This window comes from Manis javanica, chromosome 7 (assembly GCF_040802235.1).
Source record: "Manis javanica isolate MJ-LG chromosome 7, MJ_LKY, whole genome shotgun sequence".
Lineage (NCBI taxonomy): Eukaryota > Metazoa > Chordata > Mammalia > Pholidota > Manidae > Manis > Manis javanica.
In genome coordinates this window covers 6,297,148-6,316,442 of record NC_133162.1, presented here as the reverse complement: position 1 = coordinate 6,316,442, position 19,295 = coordinate 6,297,148, and the positions used below count along the sequence as shown (strand labels likewise).

At 42.5% G+C, this 19,295-nt stretch overlaps 1 long non-coding RNA gene across 1 annotated transcript in view; it reads right to left on the bottom strand.

Annotated features, from left to right (window-relative positions):
* The window catches only part of LOC118971069 (uncharacterized), a 29,787-nt gene extending 10,492 nt beyond the window's left edge, over positions 1 to 19,295 (bottom strand). The window contains exons 1-2 of the long non-coding RNA XR_005059341.2: positions 19,260 to 19,295; positions 109 to 232 (exon numbers count right to left, since the gene is read on the bottom strand). This is a non-coding gene — a long non-coding RNA (uncharacterized lncRNA). The remainder of the gene's footprint in view (positions 1 to 108; positions 233 to 19,259) is intronic.

The following is a 19,295-nucleotide window of genomic DNA, read 5'->3' as shown; positions in this document are numbered from 1 at the left end:
GAAGGTTTGGGGTTGTGCCTGTGGATGTTGGGAATAGGCACAGCTTCAGACCAGGGGAGGATTTGAGCAGCAGAAGTATGTGGGGAAGATAAACAACGAATTCATTACCTTGGCGAATCCATCCCCCTAGGTAGGATGAACACAGGGGATTCTTGCATAATGAAGCATTCTTTGGGGAGCTGAGAGTCCACTGTCCGTTTCTCTTTGTCTTCCAACTTGTGGCCCAGAGGTACTGAAAAACATTTAGCAGTAGGCAAATAATTCATATTACTCTTAAACGTGTATATTTGTGGATCCAGATGTAACACGCCCCCAGCATGGTGCCAACTTCTGTGGCTGCAACTACATGGGCATTGGATACTTGAACTGAAAGTAATGCTATTCTGGTAAACTAATGAGATTAGCAAAATTTTCAAAATTAAATAAAAATGCATCTCTTAAAAAAGTTTCACTCTTTGTACTTGTTAATGATATTTTTCTATGTCCCTTTTAATTTGAAGCCACATTAACATGTTAAAAGAAAGTCGTTTTTAAAACCTATGAAAAATAATGGTGTTTTTGTTATTTGTCACATTCGCTTTCTTTTGGTTTTTATATAAATATATTCAACTTGTATTTACTTGGGTTACAACTACATTCTACTTTTAATCCTTAAATTGCTGAAGATAAATATAAGGCAAGATCATGACAGCAATAAAAATGAGAAAGTAGAGCTCCAAAAAGAAAAATAGAACACCTTCAAATAAATAATCTGCCTAACATTTTATAGCCAGAAACAGTGAAAGTGAAAAGTCTATGTCAGGCATGACCCACATAAATTGGCTAGTAAGACATTACAAAGTCTATATTTAATAAAGTTTTAATTACTGATCCAAACAAAGAAAATTATTCTATTCAGAATATACACAACTTCAAGGGGTCAGACGAAATCCCTGGAACCTTATCTTCCTCACTACATGAGGATTTAATTACCAATCAAAGCAGTAAGAATGGAAAGAAGGATTGTTCATAACAAATTCACAACCCAGAAGCAGCACGCAGAATGCTGGCCTGTCCATTAGAAGATGGAGAAAAATCCGTTCATGAAATCATCAAATCACGTGAGAAAGATGACATGTCTAGAGCTTCCCTCATTCATTGTAGGGTGAGCCTAAAAACGGCACGGGAACCTCTTTGACAGCGTGAGACTGTTTCATGCAAAACTCAACGGATTCAAATTAGCAAGTGTAATTTTCACTGGATGAGCATAGCAGAAAACTGAATTTCATACCAACATCTTTAATTTTACACTAACATCTGTCAAGTGGGGAAAGACCCTCTAAAAGCAGGCTTACGTACTCCAAGGCTATAGACCAAGAACTTTGTTACATGTGTCACATAATTCACAACCAAATTTCAAGATCAACTTCAGCCAAAGGAGTTATTTGAGACTAGAAACACTTGGATTTTTATTAAAACAACACAAAATGTCATTCACATACATATGAAAAAGTATACACACAAGTACAAGAAATTTAAAAACAGGATGAGTAAGTAACAAAACCAGCAGTGCTCACCCGGGACAAGTAAATGCCAGTTTAGAACTTTGCTGTGATGTTCTGAAAAATACATTTTGAGTCCAATATTTAGCCAAGAGTTATGGTGCTTTTTACTAAAAGCCCGCTATTTATAGACAGCAATACAAATTTTTTAGGCTTAATAGAAATAATTCCAACTTTTATACTAGGATGGCCAAAAAAGTAAGATGGATAAAAGTAATAAAATGAACAATCACTATCTAGAATGAATAATTCAAAATGAGATTATTAATTTAAGAGGTAATAAAGTGAGCAAATCAGTCATACATAACATAAAAACCTAAGTAAACATTACTCAATGCAACTAGATGGTACCACTGATGAAAGTCGTGTTGAACAACAAACATTTATTTTATCAATTGTTGAAGGAGAAACAAGAACATATTGCATTGTTTTCACACCTTAGAAATACAGTTTTGATTAAAGTAAAGAACTGGAAAAATAGCTTTCAATTTTAGGTATTGATCTGAAAGATCACTGAGAGTAAATATGAAAATGGCACATAGTTGGTAAAGAAAAAGGTGTATGGGCCAGAATCTTGGGCAGAAATTCAGAGGCGCCTAGTTTGATTTGTTACTGAGACAGTTGGTCTCAAGTCGGCCCCTAGTGATGTGTCCTTCAGACTAATTACACAAGTGTGAAAGGGTATTTTCTGGATCTGCCCAGAAGGAAACAACCTGATCAAATATCAAATCTGACCTTATAGCTTTTCTCAGACATACAAGGAGAAAGCTAACTAACTTCTGCCAAGCGACTGGGTTTAATTTAAACATGAAGAGACTTAAGCAAAACCGCAGTCACCAAAAAAGCAAACGTGTGGAAGATATAATAGATTTCTAATTTGCATTATCCGCTGCTGTTTGGTGTATATTGCTGCTTGCTCTTATTAATATTATCAAAAGATTTCAAAAGAAAAAAAAACAGTTTAAGTGTAGGTACTTCATTTTTTGATTATTAGAAAATATCTTTTGGAAATTTTACAGAAAATGGGTTGTCTTATAAAATTTATGCAAAATATGCATTCCATAGAAATGTAAATAAATTTGAACAAGGAAATGAAAATAATTAGATAACTATGAAGATCTAAATAAAAATATTGTCCAAATTCATTTATATAGAGAATACTTCCTGGGCTTTGTGGACCAAGGGATAGTTCAAGTGAGTAGAGACATGAAAAAATTGAACAACTTACTGATTATTTTCAGTTTTGTTTGTAATATTTCAGGATTGAAAAGTTTTAAGGAAAAAATTAATATTAAATCAATCTAGTTATTGCTTTAAGAGATGGTAAAATCGCTAAATAATGGTTAGAAATTTATGTGATTGAATTATATTTTCTGCAATAATTTATCATGTGTTCATATCACAATATGTGAACATGATATGTGTAATTCATGGTCCATTTTGGAATCTAAGTGTTGTATGCAGAATTATACTGATGACTTGAATAGTTGCTACTTCACAGAGCAAGCATCCTCCAATTTGAAATTAATGAAAACTAAAAACCATGGTAACTCAAAAAAGTCTAATTTGGCATTATTCCACATAACATGTAAATGATGTGAAAATATTCACTATAACAATAAAATCAGTGATTTTACTGCAATATGAATTTTATGGACTATGTAATTTATGAATTATGCATCTCTTGATTTTATTACTCACCCATCTATCACTGACCATGTAGACCATGTAGATATATACAATAATAATTAAATTTGCTCATTTTTCATATTTGCCAACTTTCCATCATGGAAAAACTATAATCAAACATTTTTAATATGTTATAACGTTTTTGTTTTAGTGTATTAATATTTAACATACGTCTACTTTCTAATGCATTTAAACATATTTTTAAATTGTTCTTACAAGGGTATAGGTCTCAAATGAGGAGGATGAGACATAATTTGTTAAGAGCTTGTGAGATTGGTGATATTTTTAGTTATCGCCATTGTGGTACAAGGGCCCCACTTGTTCTCTTGTCCCAGGAGCGAACCTTCAAATGACAGTGACATGTGACCCCACCTCTTCCAGGGACACGCATGGAACTGCAATCCTTTCCTCTCTCCTTACCCTGACTGGCTCCAACTCATCCGTCCGTGAGGTGGAGATGGGGCCAGGGGTGCTCCCAGCACTGGCCCTTCCCGCAGGGCCCCGGGGCTCAGCACCTGCTCTGGACCCTGCAGCTGACCTTCTGCCCACTGATGGCTCCCATACAGCAGGACCCTCTCCCCCAGGTGCACTGTTCCCACGGGACATGGCTGGAAGATGACCCGTGGGTGCCACCCCAGAGAGACTGAGTCTCCCCCAGCTTCAGTGTAATAATCCCAGGACCCTGTGGGTCCCGTTGGAACTGAGCTGTGTGCTTGGAGCACCATGACTAGCAACTCCCCTTGAGTATCATGGCTGCAATGGGGAAGGTGGGGTTCCCCTGAATTTCCCCCAAATGGGGCGTGCAACCCACTTGCAGCTGTGCCTTGGCATCCTGAACAAGCTCTAGGAGTTGGGATCTCCCTTTTGCATGTTTCCTACTGCTGTTGGTAACAGGTGACCACAAACCTAAGTTTATTTAATAAACACAAATTTATTATCGTAGGGTTCTGGAAGTCAGAAGTCTGAAATGGGTCTTCCTGAGCTCAAGTCAAGGTGTCGGAGACTCCAGGATAAATCCACCTTCTTGCCTTTTCGACTTCTGTAAACTGCCGGCATGGCGGGCTCCCGCTCCCCGCCACCTTCCAAGCCAGCAGCGGCGCGTTGAGTCTCTCTCACACCACGTCGCTCTGGCTCTTGTCTGCCTTCCTCTTCTCCCTCCTAGGACCAGAGCAAGGGCGAGGTGTAGCCTGACGTGAGCCCCACGCCCATCCCTGAACTGGGGTCAAGGGATGGGGTGGCATTGGTGGCTCAGTCTGGGTCACGTGTGTGTCCCTCCCTCCAACAAGCACGTGGGATGCAGTGATGGGCAGCCCACAGCAGCAGCCCAGGGCCGAAGCCAGGCAAGAAGCTTTCTAAAAAGTCTCAGATGCCCTACTGATCGGACAAAGCAATAAAGTCGGCCACAAATACTCATGATTTAAATCATGGGGGAAAATTTTTTTAATTCAGAGTAAAAACATCATCCCAAATCCTGACATTCCCAAACAACTGTAGTGAATACTGTGCAATATTTCATCCAAGTCCTTTTTTTCTAGGCACATGCACATGTTGACTATAGTCCTGCCATATCGTACAGGCAATGTTGAATCCTGCTCTTTTTACTTGAAATTGTAGCAGAAGGATTTTTCTCACGTTACTTCCTTTGACCCTGTGCCCTGCACGATCCATCTCCTATCCTTCTCGGCTCTTCCGCAGACGGAATTAGAGACCGCACACAGGACTGCAAGGAGTCCCGGCTTCTGGATTCAGGGGAATTTGGGCAAAGGGAGGAGAAAGAGGGGTTGAAAGGACAAGCCTCTGTGACCCACAGAGCTGCTGAGATGAACGAATGACACGTTACGTATGAAATGGCTCTATTTACTAGCGTTATAGTCATTCTTCATCAAGTGCATTTTCCCCAGCTTTTAAATAATTGAGTCCACAAGAGTCCTGCGTTCTGGAGGGAGGCTGTGCTCTCCTGCCGCAGGGCCCCGCAGGGAAAGGAGCGCTTTCCCAGAGAATCCACGGCAACAGCATTTTCCCAAAGCTCCTCCAGCTTCAGGTGAGGAGAGGATGCTATTCCGAGAGCTGCTGGTAATACCAGCATCCAAGCCCACAGGCTTTGAAGCTGCTGAAGTGAAATTCACATCAGAACTGGATTCTGGTTTAGCTCAACTTGATTACTTTGGACCATGAAAATAAATCCCTGCATCACACAAGGACAGCGATGGAGTAGAACTTGTTTGCTGGTACAGAAATGAAATTCCGACTGGGATTAAATTGTCTTCATTTAACAGTACTAAATTCTCCATCCTTCTCTGACTTGGATTTTCTTTTCCCCAAGATAACAAGGACAGGCCCCAGGGGTTATCAGTGGCTCAGAAAGCACAGTCTATATACACAGCCAGGCTTGGCTGTGGGCTTACTCAGCACCCAATGGGCTCGGCTTTCCTTGAACAGGACCACGGGAAGGTGGGGTGCCTCGACCTCCACGCCTCCCGTCCCTCATCCTGTCTGTCCTGTCTGTCAGCAGGTGCTGTCAGTTGTAGCTCTAGACTCTCCTCGGCTACCACCTGTGGCTAGGTGCCGCTCATCTCTCTCCTGCACCCCCACTGGCTCACCTCACAAGAGCAAGGGTGACTTTCCCAAAACCTAACCCAGATGTGCCCACAGCATCCTGCTGCCCCGAGATCAAAATGCCCACACTTTACCAGAGCCCGTGGCCCTGCTGATGAATCCCTTTCTGACCCCCTGCCTCCTTCCCTTCCCCTGCACACTGCACCCAGCTGCTCAGGCCTCCTTTCAAGGTCCCGAGCACCCCAAACCATTTCTGCCCCAGGGCCTTGCCACTTGCTCATGCCTCTGCCTTTGCTGCTCTGCCCTGCTTGTCACACCAAGGACTCGTGATCGTTCAACTCCTGGCTCAAAGCCAAGGTCCTCCTCAGCGAGGCCTCCCTGACAACTTCTTGTCTTACTGCATTTCTAGCATATTCTCTCTTGAAAGGAATCTTGTTTTTCCATTCATGAATGCTTACCTTCTGTCTCCCCATTTTGAAGTAAGCTCCTTGAAAGCAGGGATATAGTTGACCTTGGCCAACACTATTTATTAAGTACCTTCTGTCTGGGCACTTAATACATACTAGCTGAATGAAAGAGTGAATGAACATCCAATTCTAAAGAGGTGTTTTCTATTAGACGTGGAGAATAATATTTTGGAGGATCAGTTTCACAGCCGGCAGTGTCCCCTTGGTCTTTATGGCTAGCTTCCTACATATTACACTTGTCTGAGCTATGAAAGCATCTCCTTAGCCTTCATTAAGGTCAGGCAAGTGAAAGTCTTATTTCTAGCAAGGGAAAGCAAAACCATGAATCTAAAATGTCAATTGCCCTAAGGTGTGAAAAATATTTTGAAATTCTCATTTACTCTTTAGTGATAGGATCTTTTGTCAAAACCTTTGCTCCAAATTATATGCGTGCCTGATGAATGGAAGGAGAGAGTTTCCCTAGGATATCCTAAAACACATCCAGTTAGATGGATCTTACGAGTTTTAAGTGCCTTCCTAACCCCCAGTGCCTGGTGAGTTGGAAGTACAAGCGGAGGTGGGATGGGAGAAATCACTGATACATAGAGCTTGAGGTTTGCTAGGGAGGGAGGCAGGGGCAGATTTAAATTTAGAGTCTGGGAGCCTTCAAGACCCCAAACCCTCCTTGCCCAGGTTCCAAAATGAGCTAAGCCTGCTGGTTGACGGCTGGTCATGGCCAATGTCTGATGAGGGAAGGAAGCAAAGGGACCCAGCCCCTCAGGCTCGGAAGGTGGGGTGAGCAGGGGCAGGGGGGCACCCTCTGGGTCACTCCACCTAACTGCTGCCTCCTCCGTGAGAACAGCCACGGGCTCTCACCTCTGCGATGCCTAGGTGGAAAGCACTTTTACCCCCATTATCGAGGTTTAATTCTCAACCTAGACTCTAGAGCACAGACAGTGTGCACGCTTCACACAGAGGAAGCAAAACTGGGTGGTGAGGGGGCTGCCAGCTCCCCCAGCCAGGGGGCATCTCTAGAAAGAGAAAGACACTTCCCATCCTCCAGAGCACGGCCTAGTCCTTCAAGGGCACATCAGTAACTCCCCGTTGGGTTCGCCCATTCAGCTTGAGGATTAGAATTGGTGAACAAGTGCACTAGATTTTACTGTTTGTGTGAACTTGACGATTTAATTAGCTGCTTAAAAGTTCAGTTTATCGAGTGACTCAGCTGCATATACACCTATAGGCACAAACCCACCATTTATTCATTTAGACAATCAACAAAGAAACCCAAGGAATTTACTTGGATTACAAGCCCCAAATCTTCCTTGAGATGCCATTTTTCAGTGCTTATTTCGCTTTGGGTTGCTAGGAGATAAATTGTTTTTTAAAAAAACCAATTTGCATAAAGACCAGGAAAGCATTTTAATAATGTCGATACATAGCCAAATGGACTAAGAGCTAAGGTGACTATTTTTCACTGGATAATTTGAATCCAAATTTAAATGTTATAAAAGATATATATACTTGCATTCCATGGAGCTCTATTCCATTTAGGTAGCTAATTATTTCTCAAGAACAACACTGAGTCATGTTAGACATCTTCTTGCTAACCTAAGAATACTAAGCTACCAGGGGATGGTTCCTATCCTATCGCATCGTCAAGATTGGGAAGTGGGCAGGGTTTTAACTGTAGAATTGTGAGAAATTCATTTTTTAAATCACTAGCACACACCTGACAATCTGTCCAGCAGCCAGGAGCTACATTAAAGAAGTTTTCTTTCCCTGATACATACGCTGTAAATCTCACTAATTCAAACTGATGGAGAGGAAGAGCTCATCTATTTTGGTAAAAATATCCACTGGAGGCCTCACTTAATATTTAAAATTTTTTCTTTCAAGTCCAATTAGAATCTTGATTCCTGCACAAAATAATCAGTATATAAGTATTAGCCATTATTATTGTCTCACTCTAGGTACACAGACCAGAAGAAACTAAAAAGTTCTTTAAAATGGTATGGTAGACAGTCTGTAAATGTTCACAAGGAGAATTTGACCATTCTTCCCATCCTTGTACACTAGGCTCTTCACACGGAGACCCTCCCCACCCCCAGCGGAGCAGGGGTCTGTTTCCAGACCCTGGAGGGGGGCAGGTCCTGTGACTTGCTTTGACAGGTAGGTTGGGGTGGTGACAACACTGTGTCAGCTTAGGCACAGGACTCAGGAGGCCCTGCAGCTTCCATATCTACCCTCTGGGAAGGCTGCTGCCAGGTACTGAAGCCCGCACTGGTACTCGGAGCAAGAGCCCTGCAGGTGAGCCCTGACTGCCAGACATGTGAGGCCACCTTGGACCACAGGGAAGCCACAAGGACTGCAGGGAAACCGGCAGAGCTGCCGGCGGAGCCCCTCCCCAATTTCTGACCCACATGATCATCAACAAATAAAATGGCTGTTGTCTGAATCCACTAAGCTTTGGGACCTTTTTAAATACAGCAATAGATAACTGGTACAAGTGGGGTTTTTTAATCCACGTGGAGAATTCAGAAATAAAAGTACAGAAAAGAAACTGTCCCCCACCATCTTCCCTCCGATGTTAACTACCATTAATATGTTGATGTTTGCCTTCCAACCTTCTTTTCTGTTCTTTTGTACAAGAATGGAAAGGTATTCATATTGTTTTATACATGTGCTTTCTTAGGCTCCCAATGTGATTACTTTTCTGTGTCATAAATAACCCTTGTTCAGTGTTCTTTTATGTGATGGTCAGTCAGGTAGGGGCACAAGAGGACACACAGGGGAAGCTCTGGAAACAGAGTTCACTGTACACGCCCAGATCCTAGGAAAGGGAGGCAGGCTACCCCATGCGGGTCCAGCACTGCGGCAGGCAGGACGCGGAAGGGGCAGGAGCGAGGGACAACCTAGGCCATCATTTATCAGTTTCCTCGGAGAGGGACGGCCCAGAGGGCACACAGCTTGGGACTGGTTTGAGTAATTCTGGCAGGTCTGGGCTATAGTTGCTGGTCCTTGGCCGTAGGGTGATTAGGGCGAAGGATATGCCTCCTGGGGTCTGCGAGCCAGACAGAGGCAAGGGCTATGGATTACTTGGTGTGTGTGTCAAAGGTGTCCCCCAGCTGAGCCCTCTGCAGCTCTGAGAACTGGCTAGCCCAGGAGGGGTGGTCTCTCCCCAGTCAGAAAGGTAACTGAGATGTCACAACATAATATAGAGAAAGTGAAATATATGTGCGAACAATACAGGCTTCCATGTCACTTGAAGTAATGACTTGGCATGATGTCTTAACATAGAGCCTCTGGAAAATACAGCCTTGGATGAGGATTAGAGCATGGATACTTTCTTTGGGATGTGCAGGCCGAAGGGCTAGATGGTGAGAAGAAAAGGAAAGAAAACCAAACAGCTACATGTAAGAGAATGAAACTGGATTAACCCCATACACAAAAGTAAACTCGAAATGGATCAAAGACCTGAATGTAAGTCATAAGACCATTAAACTCTTAGAAGAAAACATAGACAAAACTCTCTTGGACATAAACATGAGCGACTTTTTCATGAACATATCTCCCTGGGCAAGGGAAACAAAAGCAAAAATGAGCAAGTGGGACTATATCAAACTGAAAAGCTTCTGTACAGAAAAGGACACCATCAGTAGAACAAAAAGGCATCCCACAGTATGGGAGAATATATTCATAAATGACATATCCGATAAGGAGTTCACATCCAAAATATATAAAGAGCACATGTGCCTCAACAACCAAAAAGCAAATGATCCAATTAAAAAATGGGCAGAGGATTCGAACAGACACTTCTCCAAAGAAGAAATTCAGATGGCCAACAGACACATGAAAAGATGCTCTGCATCACTAATCATCAGGGAATGCAAATTAAAACCACAATGAGATATCACCTCACACCAGTAAGGATGGCCAGCATCCACAAGACAAGCAACAGCAAATGCTGGAGAGGATGTGGAGAAAGGGGGACCCTCCTACACTGCTGGTGGGAATGTAAATTAGTTCAACCATTGTGGAAAGCAGTATGGAGGTTCCTCAAAAAACTCAAAATAGAAATACCATTTGACCCAGGAATTCCACTCCTAGGAATTTACCCTAAGAATACAGGATCCCAGATTTAAAAGGACACATGCACCCCTATGTTTACCGCAGCACTATTTACAATAGCCAAGAAATGGAAGCAACCTAAGTGTCCATCAGTAGATAAATGGATAAAGAAGATATGGTACATATACACAATGGAATATTATTCAGCTATAAGAAGAAAACAAATCCTGCCATTTGCAGCAACATGGATGGAGCTGGAGGGTATTATGCTCAGTGAGATAAGCCAGGTAGAGAAAGACAAGTACCAAATGATTTCACTCATCTGTGGAGCATAAGAACAAAGAAAAACTGGAGGAACAAAACAGCAGCAGAATCACAGAACCCAAGAATGGACTAACAGTTACCAAAGGGAAAGGGACTGGGGAGGGTGGGTGGGAAGGGAGGGATAAAAGGATTAAGGGGCATTATGATTAGTGCACATAATACAGGGGGGTGCATGGGGAAGGCAGTACAACACAGAGAAGACAAGTAGTGACTCTATGCAGATGGACAGTGACTGTAATGGGGTATGTGGTGGGGACTTAATAATAGGGGTAATCTATAACCACAATGTTGCCCATGTGATTGTATATTAATGATACCATAATAATAATAATAATAATAATAATAATAATAAAGATACAAAAAAAAAGAAAAGAAAGAAAGGGAAGAAAAGCATAAGGAAAAGCACAAAGCAATTGGCTGTGATGATGCAGCAGCATGGGGCTGCAATCTCAGGATAAGCTGCCCATAGATAGAACAGCTGTGCAGCAGACACGCTCCCTGGGTGCCGGAGCTTCCCCAGAAGGGCTGCAAGAGGAACCACCCATGGAGTGACTCCCTGAGGGGAGAAAGAGGAGGGGGTGCACCTGCCCAGTTTCCAATAGGTCAGGGGTCACCCCAGTGGGAGCTACCCTCCCGCTGTTTGTGGCAGTGCCATCCGGCATGCTGGCATCTGCTCAGGAAGCCCTGACTTGCAGTCCTCATCTAAGTTTAGTGATGGAGGGACTGTGTGCAGGCGGACACCAAGCCCGAAGGAGAGCAGCAGGCCATCTGGGGAATCTGAGAGGGGACACAAGTTTGGGTCCAATACATGTGTACAATGCAAAATTTATTTAATGAATTGGTTCACTCATATCATTATTCATTTAGTTTGCTCCAATTCATTAGTTTTATAAGCAGGGTTGTGATAAGTTAATCGTTGTCCTCATCTATGACTACTTCCTTGGCATGAATTCCTAGAAGAGAAATCATTGGGTCAAAAGTTATACATGATTTTGAGGATTTTGATAAATATTGCTACCTAGATAGATACTATTATGTATTATGTGGTTTTTCAGGTCCTGTACACTTCTTGTTAAATACATATCTCAGTATTTTATTCTGAATTTGTGAGTATTGCAAAAAAGATCTGTCATTCTAGTGTACTTCCCTGAACTAGTTAGTGTATATGACTTCGTTTATATGATGGTTTATCAAGATTTGTCTGTTTTAATTTAATTTTGAAATGTTATAGCATTTATGATACAAACTTTTAAAGTTTTTTAAAAAGGTTATTGAGCTAAAAGTCTCCTACCAAGATTCACAGCCCTGGAAACATGTTGTCAGTTTCTTACCTAGACATTTAGAGAAATTTCATACCGATGCCAACACTCACACACATACACACGTGCATTCTCCTGGCTATGTTGTGATAATTCTTCTGAGCCTGGCCTTTATTCATTCTACAGTGTAACTTGGAGATGATCCCATATTAGTAACTAAAGAAAAGGGTCCTCCTGCTCTTTTATTAGCTTCTCCATCCTAGTATGGATACCATCATGTATTTAACCATTCCTGTTGATTGGCATTTAAAATGTTTCTAATCTTTTGCTATTTCAGAAAACCACAGTAGTAAATCACTTTGTAAAGATACCATTTCACACACATGTGGGCATACCTGTTGGATAAATTGCCAGGTATGGCTTGGTGGATGAGTCAAAGGGCGTGGACATCTGCAATGGTGGGAGGTTGGACCAGATTGTTCCCCGTGGGGGCCGAACCAAATTCTGTTTCAACAGGAACAACAGGACACCCTCACCTTCATCTCAGGATGGCACTGATCTTTTTGACTTTCGCTAGTCGAACATGTGAAAACTAGTATCTCAGTATTGTTTTCATTTCATTTCTCTTCTGAATGAAGCTCAGCATCCTTCCAAATGTTTAAAAGCCATTTATCTCCTTTTCTGAGAATTGCCCATTCAGGGTCCTTTACCTTTTTCCATTAGATTGTGTGTTGTGTGTTCGGGGGCAGCAAGCTTACCTACTTCACATTTTAGTTTTTATAGTCTATCAGTTGGCCCTCTTAGATTTCCCAGGTTAGCAACAAGGTTATCAAAGAGGCCTTTCACCTAATATTAATAATAGTGGTATCTGTTTCATTTTGAGCACTTGTTCTGTGACTTTGTGCTGAAGGCTTTTATAAACATTACTTCATCTAATCCTAATGAAATACTGCCACCAGGAGATAGCACCATTAACCTTTCTCCCCTTTTTTAAATAAAGAGGAGAGTGAGGCACAGAGCTATTTGGGAACTTGCCCAAGGTCATCAAATGCTAACAGTTACAATACCTGCAAATAATTACCATTTGTCTTCTTCTTTCCAAAAGTCCCATCTAATATTCCTATCTTTTTCTGCATGTGTATTTTCACATTGACTTAGTTCTAGAACAGCAGCATTAAATAATGGGGTGATAGTGGCCATCCTTGTCTTCCACCTGACTTCAATGGGAAGGTTTCTAGCATTCCACTAGTAAGCGATGTGAAGTCATTGACAGTTCCAGCAGACACGCTGCCATTTTAAAGGAGTGTCCTTCTATTCCTCATTGGCTAAGAGACTATCGTAGTATTTTTAATGTAATCAATATCTGGATATTAAACTTCATTAAATATATTTTCCAAATATATTCAAATAATCATATTTTTTGTCTCCTGATAAATAATATTAAGAGATTTCTAATCCTGAACTATCCTTGCACTCCTGGAATGGTGTGTTATGCTTTTAATATAGGGAAAGACTCAATTGCCTGATATTTTATTTTGGATTTCTGCATCTCATATATATTCATATGAGAGGCTATTGTATGTTTTTCTTTTTGGTAACATCATTGTGAAGTCTGGGAATCACAATCTACTAGATTTTTCTTGATCAATCATCACCTTTGAGCATCATTTTGCCTTTTTAAATCAGCATAATTAAGTCCCAGTTCTTTTTCCTCACAGCTACCATCACATGTCTGCTGAGTGTCAGCAGAGAATCCACTTGTTAGTATTTGATGACCTCAGGCAAGTTTCTGAGTAGCTCTATGCCTCATTCTCTTCTTTATTTAAAAAAAAGTGGGGGGAAAGGTTAATAATGATACTATCTCCTGGTGGAAGTGTTTTGTGAGGATTAGATGAAATAATGTTTATTAAAGCCTTTAGCACAGAGCAAATGCTCAAAATGAAGCAGATACTATTATTATTAGTATTAGTATTAGGCTAAACGCCTCTTTGATAACCAGTCCGTTCTGATGGAAGTCCTACTATCAGAATGATATGATCTGATGAAGAAATATGATTCACATTATGATCTTTTGAATTATGTAAATTACAGAAAGACATGGTGACACAACACAGCTTCAAGATATATAAATATTCAGCAATCAGGAGGTACAAAACCACTCAAAAAGTTATTCTATTGCACAGTTTCAATGTGTCTCAGTAGTTTTTTGTTCACTATGGTAATTTTAATGGAATACATTTTTTCCCCACATACAGCCCAGAGGTAAATAGTCTCAACATCAGAATTGGCCTGGCCTGCCACCCTGAGAGATGGTACAGCCCAGCTGTCAGACGCATGGATTTGGGGCCAGGAGGTGGAGTGTGAGCTCCCCTCCAACACCTGCCTGTGAGGCTCCAGGCAGATGAGTGGGTACCTTCTCTGTGTCTTGTGTCTTTACTTGTAAAACATGAACAATAAAGACAGAAACCATCCCATTTGGAACTGTGAGGACTAAAAGTTTAGTTCCTAAAGGTGAAATGTTTAGGATCGTGCCTGGCCTAAGGGATCCACTTGGGGAGTGTTTGATGGCATTCATACTATTTTCATTACTATACTCCAGTAACAGGATTATCAACGGCAGGAAAGATTCAGGTGGCGCGGGGTGGAAGTTTGAGAAATTGTATATGGTTGGTTTTTCGTCAGAGATCCTAGTCCCAAAATTCCCCCAGACCTTTCCAGTTAGTTCTGCCTGTTGTAACTGGGTGGCAGCAGGGCCCAGAGGCGAGGGCCCCAGACCACATGGATTTACTGGGAAGATCACTCCTGCAAGGGACAAGTGATGGCTGGGGAATCTCACCGACAAAACCTGTGTTGGCCACGGGTGTCCCTACACTGATTTCCTTGAGTCAATAGAAAATTAGTGTTCTTGCATCAAAGCAAATCTTAGTCTTAACGTTGTTAAGTGTAGGTAGAATACCCAGGCATGTGCTTGGAGCTGCCACATTAAAGCGAAAAATCCCTCAAACTCAGAGGATCAATTCATGGTGGTCTTGTTTACTCTGCTGTTGAAACTTTCCACTGTTTAAGCCGACCTCCTCCATCTCCGTGAGAATCTAGCGCTCAACAGGGAAAGGTGGGCCTCTGCATTCACAAGACAGCCAGCTTGCATTTCTGACCAGGGCCCAGGCTCACCAGTTTTGTCGCAAAGTGACAGCTATAATCAAGTCCTAACAAATGACTGGCCTGCACCATAGAACTGCAAATAGAACTCTACGTGTTGAATGCGCTTATTGTTCCTTCTTGTTTGCAAACATGTACACAGTGAGATCTTGATTATTTCAGAGCTTGGAAAAACAAAATTGTTTTCCAGCCTGTCTGAGGAATTGTGTTCCAGCCTGGTTGATTTCTCTGGCTCCTGGAGAAATGCCCAACTTTTTTGGAGGAGCCTTTCTCGTACATCCTAAACCCTCCTGGGGGAGGAGAAAACCCTGGTAAAGACAGCAGACTTGAGGAGTGGGAAGCCCAGGGTGGCAGATTAAGACCCTTCCCGTGCAAACAGACAGAGGCACCCCTGCGCACTCTGGGCCCCAGTGAGTCTGACCATCACACAATGACTCTCCCCTAAGTACCTGCTCACAAAGTCAACATGATTTTCTCTTTGCTTGGACAAAATTGAGTTACTTGAGCTTTAAGTTTAGATTCCAGAGGAAAGAAATCATACCCAACTTCTGAGAAGTTGCTATACTCCAGAAAAAGACAATAAAGTCTATAAACTGGGCTTCTCATACTGATTTGGCCATTTGTTGTGTGAATCTAGACAACACAGGTCCCTTCACTGGACTGGAGCCTCATTAGGGTAATGGTCCTGCATTTGCCTTATGGAATTGTTATTGAGGCTAAATCAAGCTAATGCATCAGAAAGTTCTTAGAAGGTGCACCCATCACAGTATCTTGTGAGGTGAGCAACTACTAAATGCCTTGATGATGAACAGAAAAAAATTAGAAAATGAATAGATACACAAAAAGACAAATACTGTATGATTCTACTTAGAGGAGGTCCCTAGAGCAGACAGATTCATAGAGACAGAAAGAGAATAGAGGCTCTCTGGAGGGGGTGGGGGAGTCAGTGTTTAACAGGGACAGAATTTCTTTTGAGGACAATGAGAAAGTTCTGGACATGGATGGTGGTGATGTCACACAACACTGCAAATGTACTCCATGCACTAAATCATACACTTAAAAATGGTTGAAATGGTAAACATTATGTTATATATATTTTCCCACAATACAAAAAAAATGGCAGATTGCTTAGGGGACACAGGATTAGTTACAACAAAGAATTTAACTTACCTGTGAGCAGAAATAGTTGTGTCCACGTTTGGCATGTTCTCTTTCAGGGGTCAAACTAAACGTGATACTAAGTCATCATCAGAAGACGTTTATTTCGCCTTTTGCCTGGTTGGGCTGACCTCTCCTTCCTCAGATGCACCTGACCAGACACCGCTGGTGTCTGCTCACCTCCCCTTCATCTCCTGTCCAGGGCTGACTATGGCCCCTGCAAAGCGGAGGTTTCTCCCCTTAGATTGGTTGTAATTGAATCAGAAATATACAGACTCCCTTGTTGCTGATGACCATGTAATTTATCCTCCCAAGCAGGGTGCGTTGCAGAAAGGGCGACCACAGCCACACGTTGGGACAGTCCGGGGAAAACCAGGCCATGGAATCTCACAGTAGCTCTCCCGAGGCTCCTCTAACAGCTAAAAAGTCCTGGCAGCTCCTTTCCCTCACGCTCACTCCGTCCTCTCCCCATGGAGGAAAGAAAACAGCACCCAGGGGGAAAATGAGCTCTTCAGGTGCAGATCCTTGAGGAATACTTGGGAGAGGGAGCTGGTTAGGAAGGGCTTCCAGGTGAGTGCGAATGTGTCCCGTGGATGAGGAGGAAGGTATTAGTTCTCCAGGGAAATGGAGGGGCAGAGGGGCATGTGGGCTGGAGCCAGCAGAGAGCACCTGTTCTGAGGTGAGAACGCCCCAAACGCACACACCAAATGCTCAGTGAGGTTCCCAGAGGCATAAAATGCCTGTGTGTGTGTGCGTGTTCTGGAAATCAGTAAAGATGTGGGTCTTTACATGCTACGACATGGGGGAACCTCAAAACCACAATACTAAGCCCAAGAAGCTGGACACAGAGGCCTCATATTGCATGATTCCATTTACATGAAATATCCAGAACAAGGAAAACGAGGGAAACGGTGCAGAGCCATGCTTGCCAGGGGATAGAGGAGGGGAAAGGGTGAGTGGCTGGCTCTTGGGCACATGGGGTGATGAAAATATTTTGGAGTTAGAGGTGGGAGTTGCACACCACTGTGTGTTAAATACCACTGAATTGTTAGCTTTAAAATCGTTAATTTTATGTTAACATAAATTTCTCCCAAATTGGAAAAATAAAAAAAGGTGTGGTCTTTGAAGTGGGGCAGATACAGGCAAGTGTTGAGAGAGGGGTTTGGAGGAGGCAGCGCGCGTCCCGTGGCCGAGTCCCAGTAATCTGACCTCCGCGGGGCAGGAGAGCCGGACTACCACCTGGGTTAGCTGGGGAAGGGGACTCACCTCCCTTTAGCCCACAGGAACTACATGTTAAACCTCTGGTTTCCACACCTATACCAGCCAACAGTCTTCTCAAATAAGTAGAGCAATAGGCTATTTACGGGTTACACATTTCAACCAGGAAAGGTTGAAAGTAAAGGTTAAAAAAAAAGATGTTCTCACTAAGTGATGGCAAAAAGGAAGCAGGTGAGGTAAAATTATTACCAAACAAAATTGAATTCACGGTGAAAATCATTAAAGGGGGCAGGAGGGATGCTTTATATTGATGAAAAGTTTAAACCTGAGCTCTTACACACTTGTCGACAGCTCTGAAATCTGTTAAGGCGCTTGAGAAGATCAGAGGGACTGATAAGCTGACATTAGAGCAGGCACGCCTCTCTCAGAAACTGATCAAGTACCCCAAAAGCATTTCCCCAAACCCATATTTTTAGAAACTTAAAAACACAACTCAACCCAAAATATCCACATCTATGTGTTTTGCTAAATAATTACTTCGAGGGAAGTCAGCACTTTACATGTAGATATTAGAAAAGAGAAAGATTAAAAATTGATAAACAGGCTTAACTCAACCAATTAGAACAAGAACAGCAGGCTAGTCACAGAGCAGAACCACATCACACAGCGGGCAAGACATCAACAAAACCAGAGACAAGCTCTACAAAATCAATGTCCATTTTTCAAGAGACGAATGTAAACAGATAAACGTCCGGCAAGATTGAGTGAAAGAAAGAAAAGAAGGCAGCACAATGCACACCTAGGCAGGCAAAGGAGAATGCAATTCTAACGACAATTAAGATTTTTAAAATGAAAAGAACAATTTGATGTGAAACAGTATCCATCACGCCACCACATTTGAAAACTTGAGTGAAAATAAGTAATTTCCTTGAAACATGAGTTACAGTGTATTTAGAGAAAACAGAAAATCAGAATGGAGCTATTAAATAAGTGGAATCAGAGTCAAAAATCTTGCATAGAAGGCCTCTGATCCAGCATGTTGACAGATGAATTTTACCAAACCTTCAAATAATAAGCAGATTATCTCTCACTGATAGAAGCCATTCTCCCTCCAAAATATGTAAATTAGTAAATAGAGGAAAAGTTCCCCACTCATTTTATGAAGCCAGCATCACATTAATATCAAAACCAGATAAGAACATTGAGAAAAAGAAAAAGAATTGACCAATCTTCTGAAGAGCCCTCCTGGCCAATGCCCCCCCCGTGCCCCCCAACCCCCTGCTGCTATTCTTGCTCCTCAGAGTTCATTCTGTGCAGCCCAGGGTGAAAGAAAAAAATTGGCCAATCTTCTGAAGAACCCTCCTGGCTAACCACACACCCCTCCCCCCTCCCCCACCCCAGCATAAGTTGGATTGTACCGGCACTAGGGACTTTGGCCCCAGTCACCACTCTGCCTTCCTCCACCTTGCCCCCATGCTGTCCTCAGCACATAGAGAACACTCCTACCACAGGGCCTTTGCACTGGCTGTTCCTTCTATGGGTACCAGTCTTCTCCCCATATCCACAGTTCACCTCCCCCACCTTCACTCACCTCTGCTCATATATCCTCTGCCAGTGGCTTCTCTAACCCTGATGACTTCTCTGCATTGTGTATACAATGTTTAGTACTGTGGACTGAGTGGTCACTCCCCCTGCACAATTCGTATTGAAGCTCTAACCTCCAATGTTACAGTTGGAGGTTAATCTCTCTCTCTCTCTCTCTCTCAACACCCCCACTCCCCCTTAACCTCTCCCCACCATGTGAGCACACAGCGAGAAGCCAGGAAAAGAATTCTCACCAGCAACCAAATCTGCCTTGATCCTGGACTTCCCAG